The sequence below is a fragment of the Anthonomus grandis genome, chromosome 16 (genome assembly GCF_022605725.1).
Source record: "Anthonomus grandis grandis chromosome 16, icAntGran1.3, whole genome shotgun sequence".
In the NCBI taxonomy this organism is placed as follows: domain Eukaryota; kingdom Metazoa; phylum Arthropoda; class Insecta; order Coleoptera; family Curculionidae; genus Anthonomus; species Anthonomus grandis.
The window spans coordinates 5,617,377-5,642,140 of record NC_065561.1 but is presented as its reverse complement, the minus strand read 5'-3'; the positions used below and the strand labels follow the sequence as shown (position 1 = coordinate 5,642,140).

The 24,764-nt window shown below is 30.9% G+C and overlaps 1 protein-coding gene across 2 annotated transcripts in view; it reads right to left on the bottom strand.

The window, feature by feature from the left end:
* The window catches only part of LOC126745931 (adenylate cyclase type 5), a 652,711-nt gene that overhangs the window by 519,453 nt on the left and 108,494 nt on the right, over window positions 1-24,764 (bottom strand). The gene's annotated exons all lie outside the window — the stretch shown is intronic.

Here is a 24,764-nt window from a genome sequence, read left to right as displayed (position 1 = left end):
TGTATAGATAATTTTAAAGCTAAGAGTTAAAAAACTACTTTAAGCTCATATAACTTTTACATATCGAGGGTTAAACTACCATAGCCCGTAAGTCGCATTTTCATCGATTATGGGTTTTTTCAATAATATTATGTAATATACTAAGGGCCATATCTTGCCATGTAAAATAAGTCAAAAAGAACTGTTCTATAATTTTTAAATTACAATAAACAGGACTTCGCAATTCCCGAATAATACTCCGAAAAAACATTACCTTGTAAGGTCGCAGATGCAGGACCACGTATTTGCCGATCTACATTATTTAGGTGTAATACCTCGTATTTGTCAGAAATGCCCATTACTGAACAGGCTGTCTCTTTACGTTTGCGTAAAAGGGTAAGTTTACGCTAAGTTATAATGAATTCATTGTTTTAATTGTCAAAATTTATTGTAAAAATATCCTGCATTGGGTGTTGAGGAGAATGACATGTGTTAGATCACTACGTGGTTCGAGACATAGAGGAACTTAAGGACATAGCGGAATATCAATCCATATCAAGAAAAAAATGGAAAAGGTATTAACAAGACGGATATTAATCAAAAACTTCGACTAAATGGAAAAAATATTTGGGAAGCAGAAAACCTGCTAAGCAGAAGAACACATTTTCAACACATTTCAACAGAACGAAAAGTTTTTGTGGCTCAAAGTGTAGTGGCAGTTTCAACAAAAATACCAAGGACTACTGAAGACAGCAAATCCAGACGTAGCACTACTTTGGAATACTTTTTAACGGTGGACAACAAAAAAATAGCGGTTTAGATGTATCTCCATACAACTGATTTGAGAGAATGGTCTGTGAGCAAGATGAGCAAGACTTGCTGCCAAGCCATCTATGCAAGAACAAAGCATAGATGGCTTGGCAGCAAGTAAAGTTGCTATATTTTATGAGAAAAAAAGTCTATAAGAAATTCCTATGAAGAAGACACAACTTTTTTAAAAACATTTTTAATGTTCCTGAATAAGCTTCCGTTACATTATTGTAAGAAAATACGAATAGGCTATATTTGGAACAAGTGCAATCATTTACAGATTTACAGAGAGTACTCTAATAAATTCCAAGAAAATAACAAGGCTTGTTATTGGTATGATGAAACAAGAGCAGATAGACAGACAGCAACCTACGCCTCTATTTTGATTTATTATGGCTTATGCTCTACTTTATCTTTCAGAAAAATATGAAATTGTGATCTACCAAAATATGTAGAGAAAGGTCACACTCAAATGAAATGTGATTCTGTTCACGCCGCCATTGAATCAGCATTAAAGAACAAAGAAATATATTTGCCAAGCGAACACCATCGAATCACGAAAGAGGCCCAAGGAAAGAATCCGTATAATTTGAAACTGAGCCTTATCATTTCTTCACAAACTTTGGACATAAGTCACTACTCAAGTATAAATCTATAAGACTTCAAGATGGTTACAAATATGCGTGTCCTAAAATATGAAAACGGTGAAATATTTTGTAAGGTTAATTATAATTTGGATCTTTTGGAAATAAAGAAAGTTATTCCTTAAGACTGTTGGCCATTTTACGACCAACTTCCTTATAAATAGTTATTTGTTATTTTACTCCAATTATTCTTGTTTTTCTTATTACTTTAAATGTGATTACTTATTTCTCTAGTACCTATTGTTTGATTTGTATTCAAAGATGACTGTGTTTTCCCAGGTATAATTATTTATATAGCCTAATCAGTTTCTATTAGGGTTGAAAGAGTTTATGTTTTATGCATATAATAGTGAGAGTAAGCAATCATAAAAAAAGCAATATAAAAGTTTTTTTAAATTTTGTTTTACAATAAAATATTTTTTTATAAATAATCGTTATCTGTCGGCAGGTCCTCGTTAATTATTAATGTAATATGTTAGATAATATAACATTAAGATTTTTGCTTACTTTTTTTATTTAAAAATTACCTTGTGTAAATTATTACTTTATTTATTTATAAGCGCCTAATAAGGTGAGCCTTTGAAAAAAAAATTTTGCTTTACCAATATCATGATGCTCCAAATACTAATATATTTGTTTAGACTCATATTGTAATAGAATTAGTCATAAAAAAATGTTATTAAATAAAATATATGTTATTTAGTTGTGTGATCTATAATACGTCCAAATGAGCAAATAATTTATGGTATATTGAAAATTAATTTCTAATTTTACAATAGAATAGATGTAAGTTCGCAACCGTATAGGTGATTAAACTGGTTTTGAATTTGTTTTTCACACACATGTGTGTTTCAAATTAACACATTCAAATAGTTTTATCGTATTTGGTGAATATTATGACTCCATCATTTTGTTCCTTGAACATTTTCTAATTTATTTTTCTTTTAAAACTAATATTTAAATAGTCTCTGAGAAAACAATTACAGTCTACTTATTGGCGGTACTTACCGACATAATGACTCAAATTTGTACATAAGGAAGTGTGCAATTTAGATAATGATCTGGTAATGCAGATCTATTAATGACTGTTTTGTATATGACAAAATGTTAACTTGAACGTGCATATAAATATATAAATACAGTGCATATAATACATAGTATAATTAAATTAGTATAGATTTGGATGTTTTTTTCTCAAAAATTAAAACATTTGTCGTGCCTAGAAAAACTTTCTACCTATTGTTTGATGTATGGAATGGTCCAACTTTATTTTTTTTTTATCGCATTATAACAATATGTTATAAACTCCTAGACAAAATTATCGCACCACTGATTATTTTGTCAAGAAAATTTAAATAAAAATAAATGTCATGTTAAAACAACTTTTCTCATACAAAAAGTAGAACTGGACAAAAACTACTTTATGCTCTACCATGGAACCTGCTGCTCGTGAGGAGTGGGAAAACATTCCGCCGAGAAGTTTTCAACATTTGATACGAGGAATGCCGCGAGGACGTTAAACACTAATTGCAGCTAGAGGTGGCAATACACGATATTAAGAATTCATTATTGTTTTAAAGTTAGTGAAAATCGATGTTTTTTGCTTGTATTGAATTTAGTTACTTGAATCTCGTTTTGTTAAATATAATATGTTTTTTTTTGTTAGTAAATAATGCATAGCTAACAATGCTTATTATTAATTTTTTCAATCTTTATTAAAAAAAAATCTCTAGAAATCAAGTGGTGCAATAATTTTGTCTAGGAGTTTAGTTGAAGTAATCTACTTTTAATATATTGGTATTTTTTATTTCTGTTTAGTGTACACTGTGTCTCTTGATTTTGTTATGATAGCGGTGTATGTACCCTACTATCAAAGAGAAACACTTGCGGATTTTCGTAAACATATGCGACTTTTTCGAACTTTTCATCCCGTAAAAATTATCAATAATTTGTATCTTTTTTTTATTTCTGAGATATAGAGTGAAAATAAAATGTATTGAATTTTTTGTTCCATATAAGGTCAAAACTAATTTAATTAAATTGTTTTACATAGAGTTCAGTAGCGTAATGAAAGAAAATATTTTAGTATTTTTAGGTCTATTTTTTCTGCTTCAAATAAAATATAGCAGTAGAAACTTGAAATATTAACAAAAGCTATAAAAAAGCGCAAAACATATTAATTCATTAGAAAATCAGTTCAAACATTTATAAATTTTAGAAAAAATTGAATTTTTAGGTAGTGGAATTTATTATTTCGAAATTATCACTCTTATAAAAGTCTAATTAACAGAATAAATGTATTAAATAAAATTGAGTGACAAAAAGCATAACCTAGTATTATTGAAAGATTGTATTAAAGACCTGTTGTACGTGACCAAAGGCCTCACACTACTATACAATGTAGCGGGGTTCGTTACGTACTTGACGTAAGTCCACCCTCTAACTTTTGACATCACAGGGTATCCGTCAACTAGTGAGGTGGTTCATTTCTTTGTACAGTTAAAGGAGAAAAGTTGTCAAAAATGTCTCGGGCGCCACTAGTAATTAAAGGAGCTTAGAGTCCTCTTTAGCTGGACCTTAGCCATCTTAGCCAAAATGGAGCGCTCAAACAGGATGAACTACGTAAAAGCTAGACACCATAGATGAAAATATGGCAGTAAGTATGATTATTATAAGTGGAAGATTTAGAGGCATATCCACCCGATAAGAACGTTTCAAGATCAAACCTAATGTTAGTTGTAAATTAGCATAGACAAATTATTATAACACATTCGTGTTTTTTATTCTTCTTATTTTGAGGATTTATATAATATTTTATGATATTAAGCAGTTTCACGTTGCAATATCTCTTTATGAATTATTGATTAGATTGGTTCTCCTTTCTTACAGATTGGAATTAAATGGCAAGTTTCAGGGAAACTTGCTTTTTCAGGAAGAGGAGGTGTCTTACGGTTTTATTAGAAAAAAAAAAAAAAAAAATTTGCCCTCAGTAAATTCTCTTTAATTTAAAAGACAAATATTAAACATTAACAGCTAATTTTTTTGTGCGAATAAAATAAATCTGGACCATGGTTTCAATAAATAATTGATTTCACATTCGATATACTACACTGAAATGAAATCACCTGAGTTCTATGCGACTTATGTAATTTGGGTATTAAAATAAGCTTCTAAACCAGTGACCTACGTAGCCAGTATCCGAAGTACTCTCCATCTTCTTCTCCACCACCTTCTCCGCTAACAGCTTTATGTGTGACCGCACACTAATATGTTCAGTAAGTTAAATGTTAAGGTGCGTACAAACCGGGCTCACTGAACCGCACAAAACATTTTGCAACGTTGCATTATATTCAGTGTAGACAGGAAAGTACGCACAAACTCGCACTAACGATCTTCTTCGCGCCTGTGGTCGTTGCGCTAGTTGTCGGTACATCAAAAGAAAACCGAGGCCCATGCGCGTCTTGGCGCAATTAGTTTGGATGAATCGACACTGACTATTTTTGATAATCGTGTGATTAAGAATTTATGACGAGTGGACTCACGAAAAAATAATTTAATGGATCGCTTCCACTATACTTTTTTCGACTCTGAAATAGCCTTGTTGTCCATCAGCGTCATCTTTTCTTTTTTTGGGGTTTCTTAACATGATCACATATTAAAATAAATGCAGTGGCGGCAATTGCAATGTCAGTATCACTCATATATTAATATTGATACAAAACTGTCTGTTTAACGAGCAATATTCACCACAAAATTAAAAAAAAAAAAAAACAAATAACTAATCGCAAGGTTTGGAACACTGATGAACAACTGTTTGTTGCAGAGCGGAGCAGCCGACTTGGACGTTTCTCGTGCAAAGACCACATTATGTTAGCTAACGTTGCCGCAACGTTCACAAATGCTCAGCGCGGATTAGCGCGGTTCGGCGTGCTTAGTCTGGATGCACCTTAAGCGTTCGACTACACCTTCTGATTAAGAGAGGTCTGAACACAAAATACTTATTTATGTAACAAGTGTGTAATATGATTCTTTTTTTATTAATGGAGAACTTGCCTTGTAATTTGATATTTTTGAAAAAAATAAAGATACCAAATTACTTACGCACTAGTGCGTAAAAAGTAAAATTTTACACACCTTGGGAAGTGAGTAACGTGAATATTTTACGCACGGTAGTAGAAAAATTTTATATTGTCTATAATTAATAATTCGGTAACTTTGATGTTTTTAATTTCTGTTTTATTATCGACAATTATTTGTTTGGAAATGTCATGATGAGAGAAAAAGTTAAGGAGATTCTGGTTAAGAGCATCTATATTATGGCTAGTGATTTTAAGGAATAAGCCTGTGCATATTTTAAGAAACTTTAAAGTTAAAGAATTTTATTTCTTCAGGCATATAGGTGTCTAAATACATTATTTGAAATGTTCTTGTTGCAGTAGGAGTAACAATCATTGAATTGTAACAGGGTTTCTTTCATATTTACTTCGTGAGTAAACTTCACATTCATTAATTGAATTTTAAACTAAACAGGCCAAAAGATTTTAAACTGATCAGGCCAATAATATTTTTCTCTTAAGCGTTTAACAATTTCTTCAGTACCGTGATGATACTTTTATGGTATTTTTCTATTATTTCTTTAAGATCATTTTATTGGTTACGTCAATTTTGTAAATAATCGCTTAAAGCTAATTAATGACTATCTAAAATATCTAGCAATCTAATAATTTAAATAATAACAGGGTTCAAAGGACCCTGAGGGTAGGGATATTATGGTTATTACGGGTAGGGATATTATAGTTGACAAAATATACATGGTTTTGTTTTTCAGAAACAATTAATTCTTTCATTAAATTAAAAATATTTTGTTAAAAGTTTTCGTTTAAAATTTCTATAATAGTTCGACGTATTTTTTGAAATAAAATTTTAATAATTTGTTTATTATTAAAATTTTAGATTAGCTCCAAAATTAACGGCAGATTCTATTAGGAGGATCTTGATCAGCGTTTGTGTGAATGATTGCGTCATCTGAAAGATTGTTGATGGCTATTAAATAGATCAAGGTTTTTATTCTTTGTATTATCAGGTGGTTCTTCACCTAATTATAGAGATTTATTAAATTCGTCCATATAGTTGTTTAAATCTTAAAAACTGGATGTTTATTTGATATGAATTTTAATACTTGATAAGCCTCAGCATTCGTATCTAATTTGTCTCTTTTATACATTATTTTATAATCAAATTTTAATAAAATTTTTTATATAAAAATAGTTAAGACTAGTTTTATATACATTTCCATTGTTTAATTTCGTTGCTTTGGGTTAATGCGCATTAATATAACTACACAAAAGGTTGCAAACTTCGAATATAGTTTTGAAAATGTGCAATATTATTTGCATCGTAAAAATTATCGATTATAGATTTGCAAACAGCAAAGTATTCTGTCAAATAATGGTAATTGTGCCAATGTAAAATTTAAATTATCCTTTTCTAAATAAAGGTTTAAAAAAATTAAAGATTAGGTTTCTTTAATTTTACTTGCATTTCCTTTTAGTAGAGAAATATCTATGTATAAATCTAGTTTTAAATTATCCGTTTCTTGTGAGTTACAATATGACCTAATTTTAATACTTCTTCGTTAAAAGTGGAGCTAGAGCAGGCTAAAGTTTTAATCTTTAGTTTATTAAAAGAATTTACAATTTATCAATCGACATTTATGAGGTAAGAAAAATCAATACAAGTTACACTTACACTAGTAGAGCAAAAGCCATTTTCTACAAGTGAAAAGGCCTAGTGGTGATCCCAATACCAAAATCTGACACTTCTCATGAAACTGTTTAACTCTTTACCAATCTTCAATGATGTGATTGTCTTGGCTCGTAGGAACTGCTTACTTAACGATAGTTTTAACAAGCATTTTATAATATGCGGTAATACTTGACTGTATTTGGAATTGCAAATTAAACGACGAAACGAAAAGTCTGGCACATCCTACCAACTGGAACTAAAAATCGGCTTCCCGAAATCTGTTTTGTAAAATGAGAAAATACTCTGTATAGTAAATCCTATACCGTTATTTAACAAATATTTGCAAAAATGTTATCTCTCTAGCTTTTATTAATCTTGTTCTGATAAACAGATAATTTTCCATTAAATTTTCATACCCATGCGATATTATTTTTTACTATTAGAAAATTCACCTAATTATAATTATACTCCCGTAGATTATTATTTACTCAACGCAAAAAAAAGCAATAGATCAACGAATATTTTAACTGAACCAATAAGAGATAATGAATTATCGATGTATCAAATTTAAGCGATATGTAGGTTTTTATTAGGGCACTAAAATACTCTAATTTACTACATTAGTTGTTTTTTTATTGATGCTGTGTTATATGTACTGAAATAAATGAAATAAATAATAACTTAATAAATATAATTAACTAAAAAAGCTATACCATAATTAGAACGAATGTTACTTTTTGAAATTTCTTTATAATATTTGTTAGCTTTTATACTGTAAAATATATTATATATATATATATATATATATATATATATATATATATATATATATATATATATATATATATATTTATATATATCCATATTACAAGCTGAGATCCATTTTTGTTATACGATCAACAATCCGATCCCGAGATCCGATTTTCAAGATGAGATCCGTTTTCGGATCTCGCCTTGTAACACGTGTATATAGGTCGCATTTGAATGCTAAAGGTCTAAAACGACTTTTTTCAAAAAATTGTTCGGATCTCGTTTGGCACGATTATGTATATTATATACTAACATGTGTTCCGTCCTAAATCTCTAGGTGGTGCTCGAGCCGTCTTCCTCTGTGTGCTGTATTTCAATTAAGACGAGATCCGTCAATCGCGGCAACATTAATGAATTATTTTTTAACTGCAGGCGCGGATTTTTATGGAGCATTAGAAAATGAGCTTTGTCTTGAACTTGATGATTTGCAATATATAGGGACATAAATTATTATTTTTAGTTAGATTAAGACAAGATCCATCAGACCAGCATGACCAATGTCTTTAAGCAGGTGATAAAAGTATAAATAGAGGAAATAAACTTTGATTCTCTAGAAGTAGAACTTATTTGCATAAAGTCAAAAAAATTGCGGAGGGTTGTTGGGTGGGGTCAGAAATAAAACAGAAACCTGTTTACCTAAATGTCGACGTTTCGACTTATATTAAGTCATCCTCACGACACTAAGTCTAGGTTTCTTAAGTTATAATTAAAACACATTTATAATAGGAGCGTAGAATTATTTTTAACATGGGTTAAATTGTATGTGTTATTGTGGGCAAACTAGAATCAACAATTTTTTTTGACCCCACCCAACAACCCTCCGCAATATTGAAGATATTGGGTCACAAACACGAAAGTCAAAAAAATTAACTGTTAAAACATTTTTAACTTATACGTTGCAGCTTTTATTAGAATCCGCCAACAAATAACTGCAGAGAAAGAAAATAACAAAATTTGAAATGTCAAATTGTATGTAGGTACTGACCCAAATTTAACATTTTTAGGTTATTCATAGCGCTCTTTGCCAAAGTTAAAAATTTAATTTTCTTATGGTATGTTTAAAATTAGAAAATTTTAAATAAAACAAAGTCAATTAACCATTAGATGGGTTGTGATAGAAATCAAGTAAATACGGCAAAAAATGAACACTTATGTTAGAATATTCTTGTTTTCTTTTTAACACTTCTTTAAAAAATAACACACGTCAATCTTGATCCAACCCTCTATGGGTTGACGTTTAATTGTTTAATTTTATATTTGACAAAGTTCTGTCAATTACCTCCTCACCTTCAGCTAACCTCACTTTGATACATCAATAATATATTTAAAGGATATATTGTATTTTCAAAAAAATGGACTATTTGGACTTAATGAATAGTTTATTACCATACATTTTTACTGGTAAATCGCTTCAACTTGCATCCAATTTTTTTTGGCGAAGTAAAATGGAAAAGTTTTTGCCATTTAAAATAATGTGTGACATAATGCGAGTAACCATTTCGCCTACTAAAGTTTAAGTTGATAAAATGTCTTTTATTACCACACATTTTTTTTTGGACACTGTTGAATAAAAATTTTACATGCTGCTTACAATGATGTGTCACACAATGGAGGTTCCCATATGACATATCAAAGTGAGGTTAACTGGAAGTGAGGTGTTTGACAGAGTTTAGCAATTTTTGAAGATTAAAATATTTCTTAAAGCAATCTAAAATGTTGCCTATTGACCACTACGCTGACTCATCACAGTGGAAATTTAAAATGAGTATATTTTCTCCACAAGCTGAGATCTCGAATCTGTTTGTTTGCCCAGTTGCATTTCTGACGTATTTGATTCTCACGATATTTGTATACATAGCAAGAAAGAGATAAGTCCTTTTAAAACAAAGATATTAAGTCTTTTAAAAAATACAGAACATAAACATGAATATCCATCTGATTCAACTTATTATTAAATTTGTAAGTTGATAAACAAAAATATATAAATTCTATAATTCTTTTAGGTAATGTGAATTATATTTTGGAATCAAAAATATTTTGAACAAGTTTGAGATATTTTTTTTTCCTTAATGAAACCTCTTGTATATTTTTGCATTTTCAAATTCACCGAATAATTTTGTACATGTTTTATAAATAATATCCTTTATCTATCTTCAACTGTTTACGAAATAATTATGTTTAAATAATAAATATAATACTTTATTGCAACAGAAATTAATAAATTTTATCAAATGCTGAAAGTGACTGCCATAAAGATAATTTTAAACCAATTATATAGTTCATGCACGATAAAAAGGCCAAATTCATTTAAAATTCAGGTATTTTTTCTTTCTTTTATTTTTCAGACACGTCGATTAGCATTGTCGCTTGCGCGTTTTTTACAATAAAAATTTTCTATACAGGGTACCTCAAGTAGAAACTATGGCGTCAATATTAATTTTTTTAAATGAATTACCCTGTATATAATATTTTACAATTCTACGATATACCCTGAATACCTTTTGCATAGCACACCATAAAAGTCAGCGGTTTGTGAAATTTGACGTAATAGACTAGTGAAACATACCTTATTAAAAAATAAAACTTTATACAATATTTATTTCAGCTGATGTACAATTTTTTGTCAATTCAATGCATTTTCGATCGACCAGTCTAATTTCTTGTTAAATTCTTGGCTTTAAATCATCAATATTATTTGGTCTATTCACATCAAGTTGGGATTTCAAATATTCCTATTTAAAAAATATAATGGGGTTACATCGGGTGGCCACCATTTGTTAGAAAAAGTTGCATCCAGAAATTGTCGAACAGCAATGGCAAAGTGAGGAGGTGCCCCGTTTTGTTGAAACCATATCTTGCTCATTACTAGGTATGTCAGCCTCTTGTGGATCAAGGAATAAAATAATTAAAGCAGGGATAAGTCCAAACTATAGAAAGTCTAAATAGCGCTTCCGTTTCTTCTCCGATCTTCGAAAAAAAAAACGGTCCAAAGATTCGATATTTCACAATACTTGCCCACATATTAAATATATGATGTCATATTGTTGGGTCAAATAAGGACTTTCGGTTGCCCAATATCTGCAATTTTCCCTGTTAACGTGTTAACTTGAGACCCCTGTAACTAAAATTTTCATTGCAAAGGACGTATTGAATCAAATGGACAACTAATTAAATATTACAATACAAATCGTTTATTTGTCAAAAAAAAAAAAAAATACACTTTATGAAAAAAGAAGGCAGCATGACAAAAAGGACGGTTCATCGATTATAAAAAAAAACCGCTTCACATGCTCCTTATATTAAGGAAAGCATATGTAAACTATCCTATACATAACAAACAAAACAGCTAAATATTTCTAAATAATCATTAGTATTTAGTCTATGAAAGATTTAAAACGAGCAGTAGTCGCAATAAATCTAGAATTCATTTTTATTTTTTAATGTCTTATGTTTCTTCAGATATATGGTATGCTATACAAAAAGTATTCAAAATATATCGTAGAATTGTAAAATATCATGATATTCCATTTAGAAAAATGAAGGGTGACGCCTTAGTTTCTACTTGGCACCTTGTATAAAATTTCATTTATTTCTTTAAAATTTTTATTTAAAAATGCCCAAGTGACAATACTAATCGATGTGTTCAAATAAAAAAGAAGAAAAAAATATCTTAATGTAAAATTAATATGTTCTTTTTATCGTAAATGCACTATATAACCAATCATTTTAATTAACTGTATCTCCAAATATTTGTATATATAATCTTTAAATAGGTGTTAATTATTTAAAAGTTTCAACTGGATTGTTAATTTTAAATATTTACAATACACTAAACTCAGACTTAGAGAATCGAAACAATAACTATCCTGTGATGAGGAAACTAGAACTCACAACGAAGTTTGAATAATCTTGATGTCTAAATATTTGAATAGAGAACCTGTAAGTCAGTAGCAATGTAATTAATATGAATATCTTTCTTGTATTTTGTAATTTAATTAAAAATAACAACATCCATTTTGCTCGGCCAGCAGAAGGTATTCTTTCAAAGCACACATAGTATAAATCCATTGAAAATACGTAGACTGAAGTTTTGAAATAAAAAATTGATTTAAAAAACTCTTAAAAGTGTTAAAATTAATTAAAATAAGAAAGATACAAACATTTGAAAAGAATCAATTATATTTAAATGTTATCACAATAAAACTCACTCAGATTATTTCTTTGAAATACTTCTTCAATTGACTTAAGTGCTGAATAGCGCCTATTAGTTATTAACGCCTATTATTATAATGTTATAAATGAATCAGAAAAGTACATATTTTCTCGAAGACGATGGGATAATAAAAGACCTTTTATGGAACTACAATTTTAATTCGATAATTCGAAAACGTGTAAAAAAGTATTGTTAGAGTAGAACATTGATCACCGTGAATCCCGGCTATTACTTAAAATGCAAACATTTCAAACGATTGTGACAATTTCTTTTTTCTATTACATTAAAATTAATAGGTATTTTTATATTTTACACATGTAATTATCAAAACATTTAATAACTAATATAGCAATAATTAAAATATTTAAACTTCCAGTATGTGAATTCCAATATATAACATTTCTAAAACAAGAGTACTCATGATTCGATATCCTTTATTCTGATTGGTCAATTTTTTTGTGAGAAAAATATTATTTTTAGAGTATCATTAAAAAAAAAATTAATCTAAAATCTTGCAAATAACCTATTACCAGAAGAAAATTCTAAAGAAGTCAATTTACGAGTAATAAATACAATGAAAAATCAAGCTACGTCAATAAATGAGTCGCCATATAAATTTACTTCTTATTTAAGCCAATAATATTCCTTATTTTCACGGTAATCCTTAAATACCATAAAGAATTATACCTAATATTCTATGAAAGAAATGAACCAATAATCAAAATATCACAGATTTACGAGATTAATATATTAAACTAATTTAAAAAAAAGAAATTAGTAGTTTGTTTAGTTTGCCTTCATTAAGAAAAAAAAAATCATCAATCCGAACACATACACTTTTATGGGATCCTACCTCTTCCCTTAATATTGTGACACACCTATCTAATACATATAGCCGTAATGAAATATAAAATATTAGCGGAAGATTTTTAAAATATAGTCCTATTTTCTGTTTAAATTACCTAATTATCGTCAGCTACATTATCGTCACAGTATAGACCTCTTTGATTACTTCTCAATTTTTCGTTGTTACAATACGTTCTTCTATAGTTTTCATTTGTATTAATACAGAAATAGTTTATAGGTAAACATAAAAGATTAAAAAAACCTAATTTTGTTTTACAAAATGGCAATATTTGATCTGGAAACATCGGTGGATCTCGCGTAATGCGGTGATTTTACTGATATACAATAAGGTCGGATCTCGAGTTTCACCATATATTTAGTGGATCTCGGGTTGATATATAAACATGGTATATAAAGGCGTTGAAAAAATCTACCCCTCTTATGATCCTATTAATTCAACCACTTTGTTAAATATATTAACAAATTATTGCTTCCATATATTAAGGGCTTCAGGTGGATCTCAGGTAGTAATATAATAGTATAAGTAATATAATATAAGTAGCTTGGAATAATGGATTATATGCATTAAATTTATAAGTGACTTGCTATTTAAGTTTTCTTTGTAGTAAAAGTGTAATTTAATGTCTAATTTAATTAAAAAGTGTACATCTGTTATAATCCATTATCTTACTGCCGCTTCTAGTGGTTACTATGACAACCGTCAAGCTCAACTAATCAACAATCTTTGAGCCGTGTTTACTATACGGGTTTTAATATTAGGCCAAATTTAAACTGCCAATATTTCGGAAAATATCAATTTTTGGACTAGAAAACCTTATACAAAATTAACCTTATTTTTAATTATCTTTATGAAAAAATTATAAAAATAGGGATTTTCCATTTAAAAAAATTGACTTTTAATGATTTTTTCATATTAATTTTTAATGCTAGTTTTTGACCACCCGGTATCTTTTCTTTAGCCAAATATTCAAATAAAAAGGTCTTTTAAAGTGGGCCTTCCTTTAAAATAAAACAAAACTAACCAATAAATAAAGGCTACTAAAAGGAAGTAATAGGTAATTATGTTAGGGCTTATAAACATAGTTTTTCACATAAAATTAAAAATATGTCAAAAACGGTTACACTTAGGTATAGGACATTATATATAAAATATACCTAGAATGTCACGTGGAAGCCAAAAATGTAAAAATATACAGAGTGTTCCGTTGAAAATAACGAAGTTGACACATACTTCCGGTATAACCGGAAACGTCACAACTGTCAAAATATTTTAGTTGTGTAGCCCCCATCGACTGTGCGTTGCCGAATTTTCACAATTTTTGAAAAATTAGTTTCCGAGATATCGGTCGCGTCTATTCGTCGTGAGACACCATGTATATATATATATATATTATATATACAGATCGTGTTATCGTAAGCTTCTTCGTATTACCCAAAATAATGGCAACACCGCTTGGTTACGGCTTGCAGGCGGCGGAATTTTTCGTTTTTATTTTTTGAACCGGAAGTCAGCAGACCTCACTTTGCTGTGTTACTGCACGATGCATTAATAATTTTTGAGGGTTATTTTTGTGTTTTTTTCACTATGGCTGTTTATACCCCTTCCGAAAGAGTTCAACTAATTAAATGGTTTTATGATGGCAATTCGGCAGTACAATGCCGGCGGGAAGAAATGGTTTGCAGTACCCTAGAACTTGATTCGACACGGTCCACTAGAAGTGTCGGAAAGGAACTGGGAATGAGCAATAAAACTGTTGCTCGTATCTGGAAAAAATATGGGTACAAATGTTTCAAGTATTTAAAAACTCAGGCAATATTTCCTGAAGACCAGTGGCGAAGAATGGAATTTTGTGAAACCATGATCGAAAAGGTAAATGAAAACGAATATTTTTTAAAAAATATTTTGTTTTCTGATGAATCTTCTTTTCCATTACGGGGCAAACACAATCCTTCCATTGTTCGTTATTGGTCTCCGGGAAACGAGTACAGAAGTTTTTAGTTTCGTACCCAGTATCCTCAGAAATTGAATGTTTGGGCAGGTATTTTGGGCGACAATATTATAGGGCCATTTTTTATTGATGGCACTTTAAACGCCCAAAAGTACCTTGAGTTGCTGCAAAACCAAGTTCTTCCTGCCATTCAAATCCCACCTGATGTATACCTGGAATCGGTTTATTTTCAGCAAGATGGCTGTCCTGCTTATAACGCGGCTAGAGTAAAAGAATTTTATAACAAATACTTTTCTTAACCGCCTTACTAGTGAGAGTGGCGATATTAAATGGCCTCTTAGATCTCCAGATTTGTCTCCAAATGACTTTTATCTGTGGAGTTACCTTAAGCAGACCATTTACAAGCATGAATTTAGTAGGCCAACAAATTTAGAGGAGTTGCGAAATAAAATTGTCGAAGGTGCCAACTCCATTTTACCTGAAACTCTTTTGGAGGTGCGACATAGCTTTTACGATAAGTTAAGTTTTTGTTTAGCGAAAGAAGGCGGTTTATTTAAGCCTTTTATTTAAAAAATGATATGTTGTTAAGTTTGTTTATTAGAGTTTTATTTCTGATTTTTTATTATATTTTTATCAGAGTTGATATTTTATTTTTTATTAGAATAAGGCTTTGATTTTCATTATGCAAAACACAGCATATTAAACATTTTAAGATTACAATTCTATGCGGGTTTTATATATTGTCATGTCTGTAAAACCCGCATTAGAATAAATATTTTAAAAATGCCTGGATTTTCGCGTAATATTTTGGGACATTTTGTCGCCAAACGACGCAGCTCCCACAAAAGTCAGATGTTTACTAATTCCGTCCTCGGGCCGGCCGGGGTAGTGCTCTGTCGTAGGCACTCGTACACGCGCGACGTTGCAAAATTTTGTCTCTATGCGGTTTCCTATAGTAAGTAACGAACGAAAGCACGTATATACAGTGCTTTCATCTCAAAACGAAGCACCCTTAATGACTCTCTCTTAAAAAAAAATGTCAGTCTAAATAGACAGAGGCACGTTGAATTGTATATTTGACAAAGTTCTGACAATCACCTTCTCCTCACCTCCAGCTATCCTCACTTTGATATGTTAAATGGGAACCTCCACCACATGACACATTATTGTAAGTAGCATGTCAGCAGCAATGTCTATTTAACAGTGCCAAAAAAATTAAATCGGTTGACGTACAAGCGAATATTAAAATATCTAGTAATAAGGAATATTTTATCGTCATACTTTGGTAAGTCAAATGGCTATCCCATATTGTGATACATCATTTTAAAGAGCATACAATTTACCACCCAACGGTGTATAAAAATGTAAGTTTATAGACTTATAAACAGTAAAGATGTAAAAAGGTTTTTAAAAAATAAATAATTTAATCAGTTCACAGAATTTATTTTATTATGCGTTTTGTTATTCGCGAAACAATAATAAAGTAAGCATTGAAATTCCTCACGAGCATCGGCAAGTGTTTGTCCGCTAATATCTCTACATTCGCGAGTAACTCAATCCTTTAAATCAGTAATATTTTTAGGAGGGGTTTTATAAACTTTGCTTTTTAAATACCCCCAGGAAAAAAATCTAATGGTGTTAAGTCTGGCGACCGTGCGGGCCATTCAATTGCACAACGCCAGCCAATCCACATCCCTGGAAACTTTTCATTAGAGCATTTCCAAATTGTCAAAGCGTAGTGCGGGAGAGCTTCATCTTGTTGGAAATAAAAATTATTTTTATACATCATTTTTATCTATTTGGTTTTTTTCGAAGAGGTTTAAATAAATTTGTCCAGTCAAATTTTCTTCCAAAAAAAAGTGTATACTGAGTATTATCCTCTCGAGAATGTAAATTTTCATGATCCCAGTATCTACAATTACGCCGGTTTGCCAGTACATTTAGAAAAAAAGTTTTTACTCGTGACTGAAGCAGATGTTTTTTTGGGGATCCTCGGCAATTCGCTGGCATATCAGTTCGCAAAATTACATTATCCTATGAAAATCGTCTTCTCCTGGTTGTCGAAGGACTTGAATTTTGTAGGAAAAAACTTATTATTATTATTATTATTATTATTATTATTATTATTATTATTATTATTATTATTATTATTATTATTATTATTATTATTATTATTTAAATTTTGTGTACAGAGCCTTTTGAAATAATAGTCTCTGCGACTTTGGGGACAGATATTATTCAATTCATTGCGAATTGTCCCAGTACCTCAATTTGGCATGCTTCATTAACAACCCTTTTCTTAATACACTTTTTATTACAAGCGGATCCCGTTTCTTCAAACTTCCTTAATAATTCTAGGACATACCGATGGCCTACGTTATCTTTATGTCTGTTATTAAATGCCCTAGCGGTTCTACGAGCGCACCGATCTTCAGCGCCATAAAAAAAATATTCTTTCAGCTAGCGTAGACACCATTTTAAATTATTCGCACTTATTAATTTTCAACTAAACGTCAGAATGACAATTTTAACAATCAACTGGTTTTTAAAAGTATTAAAAATACTAGTTACTGTAGTACTATTTTCGCTTACTATTGCTTATACTTCAGCCGATTTTTTTTCGGTTTGGTTAGATAGAAGATTGGATGCCTTCTAAAATGATGTATCAGAATTAGCCATTTGAAATATAAAAGTTTAAGGTGGATAAATTATCCATTATTCCCAGATATTTTTGGTCACTATTCGCTAGTACGTCAACCGATTAAATTTTGTTGGCAATGTTGAATAGCCATTTTAATGTTGCTTATAAGTTTGATACGTTGGCGGTTCGCACTAGACATATAAAAGTAAGGTTAGCTGGAGGTGAGGAGATTAAGAGTGAGTTTTTGAAATATTAAGATCAGCAATCCCCGAATACACGTGGCCTAGATTGTTCAAGATTCTCTGAATTGGCTGAAATAGAGCAGCTAACCACCATCAATTTGAACGCTGAAATCGTAAGACCTATCATTTTGAATATAAATCATCACTGTCGAGGTGCTGTTTAAAATGTAGATGAAAAGACCCGCCGCCACATTTTTCTTATTGTTTTAAAACATTAACTGTCTTATTATCAATTTTTGCCTTCTGACCTTTCATATGTTGTTGGAAATAAATCTAAGACGTTAACATATCTATTGATATTTTTATCCTACTGTCTGAACATCCCGGTCTTCTCCATCTTGGGAATCTTCTCTTGGGAACCAAGAACCAATGGAACCATATTTATGATCTCCATAGCTTTGTTTATTTTCTTAAGCAGTCCAATATTTGTGACGTAGGCTATCCAAGGTATTTTTAAAGTATTCGATATTATAGCCACATTTCAAATGCTTTAAACTTTTCTGTGGAGTATTGAGTGAGTGTCCATGATTCTACTTCATAAAACAATACGGGGAACATGTAACAGCTTCTTTCTTACTTTTGTTGTTAGATTAAGGTCGTGACTTTTATAAAGATTCGACATTTTTAGAAATGCCGCTAAGGATTTTCAATAATAATTTGGTACATGTATAAAACAACCTTTGTCGATTTGAAGGTTTCTGATAGCAGGTTATCGTACCAACCTGCTACATTGATTTTGTTTCCAGATTATAATGAATGGTCATTTATGGTCTTATCTATGCTCAGCGTTAAATCGTATTTTTCACAAGTATTTTTGACTCTTGACATGAGTTCTTATAGGCTTTAATAATGTCAGCAAATACTATTGAATGGCTGTTTACAGATATTTCCAGTTCTGCTTTCTATACGTCTTTATTTATCTATTATATTTGCTATTTGACCTCAATAAAGGATCACAATAATTTTACAATAAGTTCTGGTTATCTAATCCGACTTTTTCAAGAAGTTTTACTAGCTTTCCATGCTGCAATTTTTTCTTGTATACAGAAAAGTCCATCTTCTTGTATTGCATTATTCAAGCTAAATTGTGCTCTTCATATAGATTATATGTAAATAGGATACATTAGAGCATAACCCTTAGAAAGATCTTCAAGAGATGGCCCGTGAAACGTATTAAGCAATATTCTAAGCATTGTTTAACGCTGCATTTTTTAGGAATTGGCATAAGTGTTGACTATTTTATTCTCTCGTCATTAAGTTTAAGGAGCTCAACTCAACCTCATCTCTCAGTATAAGTGGATCTGTGAAGTATCTCTCTCTCTATATATTTTGGATTATACTTTATTTTGGTCTACTATCTTTAAAAAGTAAATAGATATTATACTCTTTCCAGGTTTCGACTTTCTATCTTTTATTGATTATAATCATTCCATTATTGTCCACTACCTGACCTAAAGTTTGGTGTTTGTAAACAGCGGTTTCGCGGTATTTCTCTTCAATACTGCGCTGTTCCACTCCCTCTGAGTTGCTGCCTGATTACTCTGTTAATTTGTTTGTGTTTCTTAAGAACTCTTTTTTTAATTTGTCTCCGTTCTTTTATAAGGTTAAATGTTTCTTGGGTCTTTCAGTTTATTTTCTTTTGTTATTTTTAGCTTCTTTAATCTGAGTTTTAATTTTCAGACTAAAAATGTATGGTCTGTGGCATGTAAAAAATATATACTATATGTAATACCACTATACCCAATATCGTAACATCAGAATGGCCGTTAATTAGTAGATAAGTACTCTAGGATAAAGAAAGATTTATGGTTAAGCACCAATAGAGGTGCCGGAGAAGAGCGATGGTTTTTAGGGTATAAGAAACTATATTATTATAGCATGATAAGGTTCACCATTCACCGTTACTGCGTTGCCTTCTTGGTATTCGCAGAAAAATGGGCTAATTATTCCTCCAGATAATAATGCACACCATATTGCCGTGAGGATCCACGTTGTGGATGCATTTATTTCTGATAAATCTTGAGTAGATTTTCTAAGCCCTTAATGCGACATTTTTCCCTATTGATAAAGGCATCCAATTGAGCAGTTTGCTCCAAGATCCAATTATCCATTGATCCAAAAATATCAATTGGTAAATTGGTGATGTTTTCTTTTGAACAACCTCCACGAACTCGTATGGTATGTTTAACATTGGTAATGTTACCGAACCCATACTTTTGAATTTTTTGGTTATTCTTTTTATAATAGATGAATTAGGAGCATTATTTCGATGGAATATTGGATGCATTTTACGAATATTGGCAATCAAGCTTTTCCTAATGTGATAAGAATTTTTGACAATCAGGACGCGTTGTTCTAGAGTGTAACGCTTACCTACGTTTACTAATTCATATCTGTCTACTTTTGTTTTTTTTTTACGTGTTAATTATATGACATTATGACTGTCAAATATGGCGCGCAATTCAGATCTGACATTCTCATTGAAATACTTTTTATTTGGATGCATTATTCAGTGAATAAAATGACAAATTTGCATTATCTAAAATCTTCATCCAGTTCCTATTAATATCTGCGGTATTATATGCTGTCCAAATTTTAAGAAAATTATTATTTTAACACTTTACTTTTATTAAATTTTAATACTTTACAATATTTAGGTAAGCAAACACATGATATTTATTACGTACATTTCTGTTTTATTAATATTGTAATAGTCGTAATGATATACTCGATTACTTATTTATTTTAATTAAATTTCGTACGCTATAATATATTAGAACATGCATGACAGTAGACCTGACTACTTCTAACATGCTGCGAGTTTGGAAATTGCTAAGCTTCTCAGATCCTAGGCAAGCAAATCCTCCTTAAGAGAGCATAAAGCGTCCCAAACGTCCTTCTATGTTGGCTTCTGGTATTACCCTTGGTGCGTCCCCGCTGTTATTATATTATTAGAATTTTTCATTCTTTTACTTTTTTTGTTACCAATTTAATGGGTTTTTGAATAATCACGTACCAGTTTATTATTGGAAGAAGTTGTTTGATGTTTTTCTTTCTTTTATGGCTCCGATGCTATTTGCATTGAATTTTGTTTTGCGCGGTTTAAAGTAATTTAACACTTATATATTACACCATACCTCTGACTTTCTTGATTTCCTAGTTACTCCTATTTAATTATTCCCTTTCACACAATCTACTATTCCTAAAAGTATATTGTTCATAAATGTACCTACATATATAAGAGGGTCAAGAAGGTCAGAATACGGCCTGGCTCAGTAAGGATTTGGGTAGTGCAGTACAGTATATAGACCGAATAGTACCAGTACCATATTATAGTGCTTTTCCCCTGATACCTCTCCTGCAAAAGTGTTAAGTCCGAGTTTATTATTTCTTTACATTCATTAAATGCGGTGAGGGAGCATACTAATCATTTAGAATAAATATTAAGTGCCGGCGTCTCCTGAATTTAATACAGTCCACTTCAAAAGTTGTACCTAAAAATTATTTAAGGTCTTATTTCCCTAAATAAAATTCGGATACACAACAACAGCTCGGCGTCTTCGTGGTTTCCATAGTACGGAGCCAGTCGATGAAAGTGAATGGCTCTGGCTTTACCCCTCGACGGTATTGTATTCTATAAAGAACATCATTAATGGCTTCCAGCTCTTTGTACGACATTGACATCAAATTCTTCTTGTATTTGATCGCTGGCGTCGTGAATAAAAGTGCATACTTGATTATGAATGCGATCCATTTTCCTATGCAGCTCACTGACGTAGTCGTCCCCGGCAACATCGGTTTCTGGTGGGCAACCAAAATTCAGATCGCATGGGAGACGGAGCTCTCTTCCCATTCATTCGTTAAAACCATGCATCTGTCTCCGGGTGTAACCCGTAATAAGAGGCCAAAATAATAAATTCTTGGTCCTTTTTTACCGTATTTCCTTGCTGGAAATACTGTAAAAAAGTTTTGTGCTTAATCAAACGACAAATATTAAAGTTGAAAAAAAATGCAGTGGCGTAAATTTTTTTGGCAATAATATTTGTCAAGATGTCCCCCGGGACGCCACTAGCACTTATAATTTTAATCTAATTAGAACTAAATTAGCCCCTTAACACAACAAGTAATACTGCCAAATTTCAAAAAAATCGAGTAAATATTTTTTTATATTAATAAAAAATTATTATTAAAAAAAAATTATCACCCTGTATCTTCAAAACTGTGCATTTCTGGACCCATCTTTGTATAAACTTTTTCTCATATTTTCTTGCAAGGAATCACCCATTGAAATATCTCCGTCTATTTTTCAAACACCCTGTATAATACTTGAAAACAAAAGTAAGTATTTGAGCCTAATACGGCTTCGAAAAATTTTATTGGTGTTTGTTTTACACGAATATTGTATTTATTATCAAGACATGCTATCACATACGGCATTAGTTAATTTACAAGAAAACTACAAGTTTGGATAAAAGCCTCTAACTGATATTTAGATTTAAAATAGGGTATACATGTTTCGATCCTTAAGGCATGTAGCAGTTATCAGACCTAAATAAAAATAATAAAATAGGACAAACTATTTAAATTAACAGAATAATAAGGAGAAATACCTGATTAACACCTTTTGAAAATCACATCTTTAAAAAACAGTAATAGAAAATGCACTAATCTAACGTCCCTAAACCTCTTGACCAAGCTTATATTATGTTCTTTTAGCCTCCTAAAGACACTCTTACCAATACTCTAAATTAGATGAAACATCGTTTTTGTTCTTTACGCTAACAATGTTATTCTTTAGAGTGTTCTCTCAAAAGAAATGGTTAATATTTTATTAACCAAAAATTTTGTAGATCTTGAGATAGATCTGTAAAGTAAGAAATAAATCTAAAGTTTTGAGTCTTTTTTGGAAAGTGTATATTATTAGAGCGAAGCTCCAGTACAGGGGTTCTCCCGCAGGGGAGTCTTCGCACAAAATTCGGATCCGCCGCGCCGTATAAAACATCCCTTTCGATTTTCGACCAAAAGAAAAATAATTTTTTGCTTGGGTTTTTTTACTGGTAATTGCAAGTTTAGGGCTTATTTTAAAATATGTCAATAATCGTTTTAGAAAAAAAGTGGTACCGTAAGAAAAAACGATTTTTTTTTTGTTTTTTTTTCCACTGTTTCATTAATATCTCGGGGGTTCCGATTTAATCCGGTAATGGTTTGTTTCATTCCTTATTTCTTTTCTGTTAATTATTTGTACTTTTCGTTATATTGGCCTTAATATAAAGCCCAATATACAATAAAGGATAATAGAAAAGATCCATGAGAAAACCAGTTTGGCATATTCTAATCCAGGCTTTTATGAAACATGATTTGCCAAAAATTTATGTTTTATTTAGAGTAAAATTATAAAATTTTTACAAAGTCTTAATATTTTATGCAAAGTGTATGCTCTCATCGGCATAAAAAACTTTTTTATCAGGTGTGACCTAGCCCTAAGCCTTCACCAACCTTCATCCTCCTATATGGCTGCATTTGACTCCCAATTCCTTGCTTGAAAAAGCATTAAAGCTTTCAAATTGTATAAGAGAAGCACACATATCCTGAATCGAAAAAATAAGGAACACCAAAGTTCTCAATAGAATGCAGAACTAATGATAAAAATCAAAGAGTGCAAATTAAGGTGTTTTGGACATAGGATAAGTGGAGAGAAATATGAAATACATAGGTTGGTTATCGAGGGAAGAATTCAGGGGAAAGGTGAATAGTGAGAAAACAAAACTTATTGCTCAAGGATCTACACAGATGGCTTATCCAAAATCTTTAGAGCAGTTGTTTAACGAGTTGCTTGCCATTTAGATCGCCATTATTTGAAGAGAGACGGCTGAATGAAAAGAGTACACCAAAGCTCTTATCACATCATGGTTCTTGGAAGCATGATACCCCAAAAACCGTAAAATCAAATACTCATTAAGCTCAAAGTCAAATATTGGGTTTCCTAATTATTTTGGAGAAAAAATGTATTAGAGTAAATTAAAAAGCACTAAAATCTGTCACCAACAGGATAACTTTTAATTTTGTAGATTTGCCCATTTAGAAGTTATTGGTGAAAAGTATCGCTCAAGGTAAGAAGGTTAGGTGAGGGTAAACTGTCAAGTAAACTGTCATAATAACATTGTGGTTTTAATGAATTTATTATTGACAATTCATACAATCGTACACATTGTCATGCACACAAATTATTATGAAATATTTTTAAAAACACCTGTAAACTTTAAGACTTAACTTTTTAAATAAAAATAATTTATTAAACCTAAAATATTAACTTAAACAAAAATGTTTAAACAGTCCTCCGTAAGCCGCTAACCAATGACCCAAACGGTCGTAAAACTCATTTTTAAGATTCGCTAATTGATAAACTGAAATTTTAGTACATTCCATCGAAATCGTATTTTTAAACTCTTCGAGATATGGACATATCTTATTGATTCTGGATAGTTCTGATTGTAAATTTGATTTTTAAATGGCCTCACAGAAAAAAATCGTTTGGAAAGAGACCAGAAGACCTTGGTGCCCAATTTATTACGTGTCGCAGGCCAATAACATTCCCCTTGAAAGTGTTATTTAGATATTCGAATAGTGTTAGAGCCAGTAAATAGTTTTAGGAAACAATTTGTGTGACATTTCATAGAATAAGAGAAATTTCAGTTTAAGATGCAATGCACATGTTTTTCCCAATCCTCTTCAAAGGTACAAGTTTATGATTTTATTGAGGGTATAACGGACGGTCTTGTGATCCCTTGTCTATTAATTTATGACCGAAGACATGTGTTTCACAGGGGCTCAGTTAAATGGCCTTTGAAGCACGTATTGGGTTAG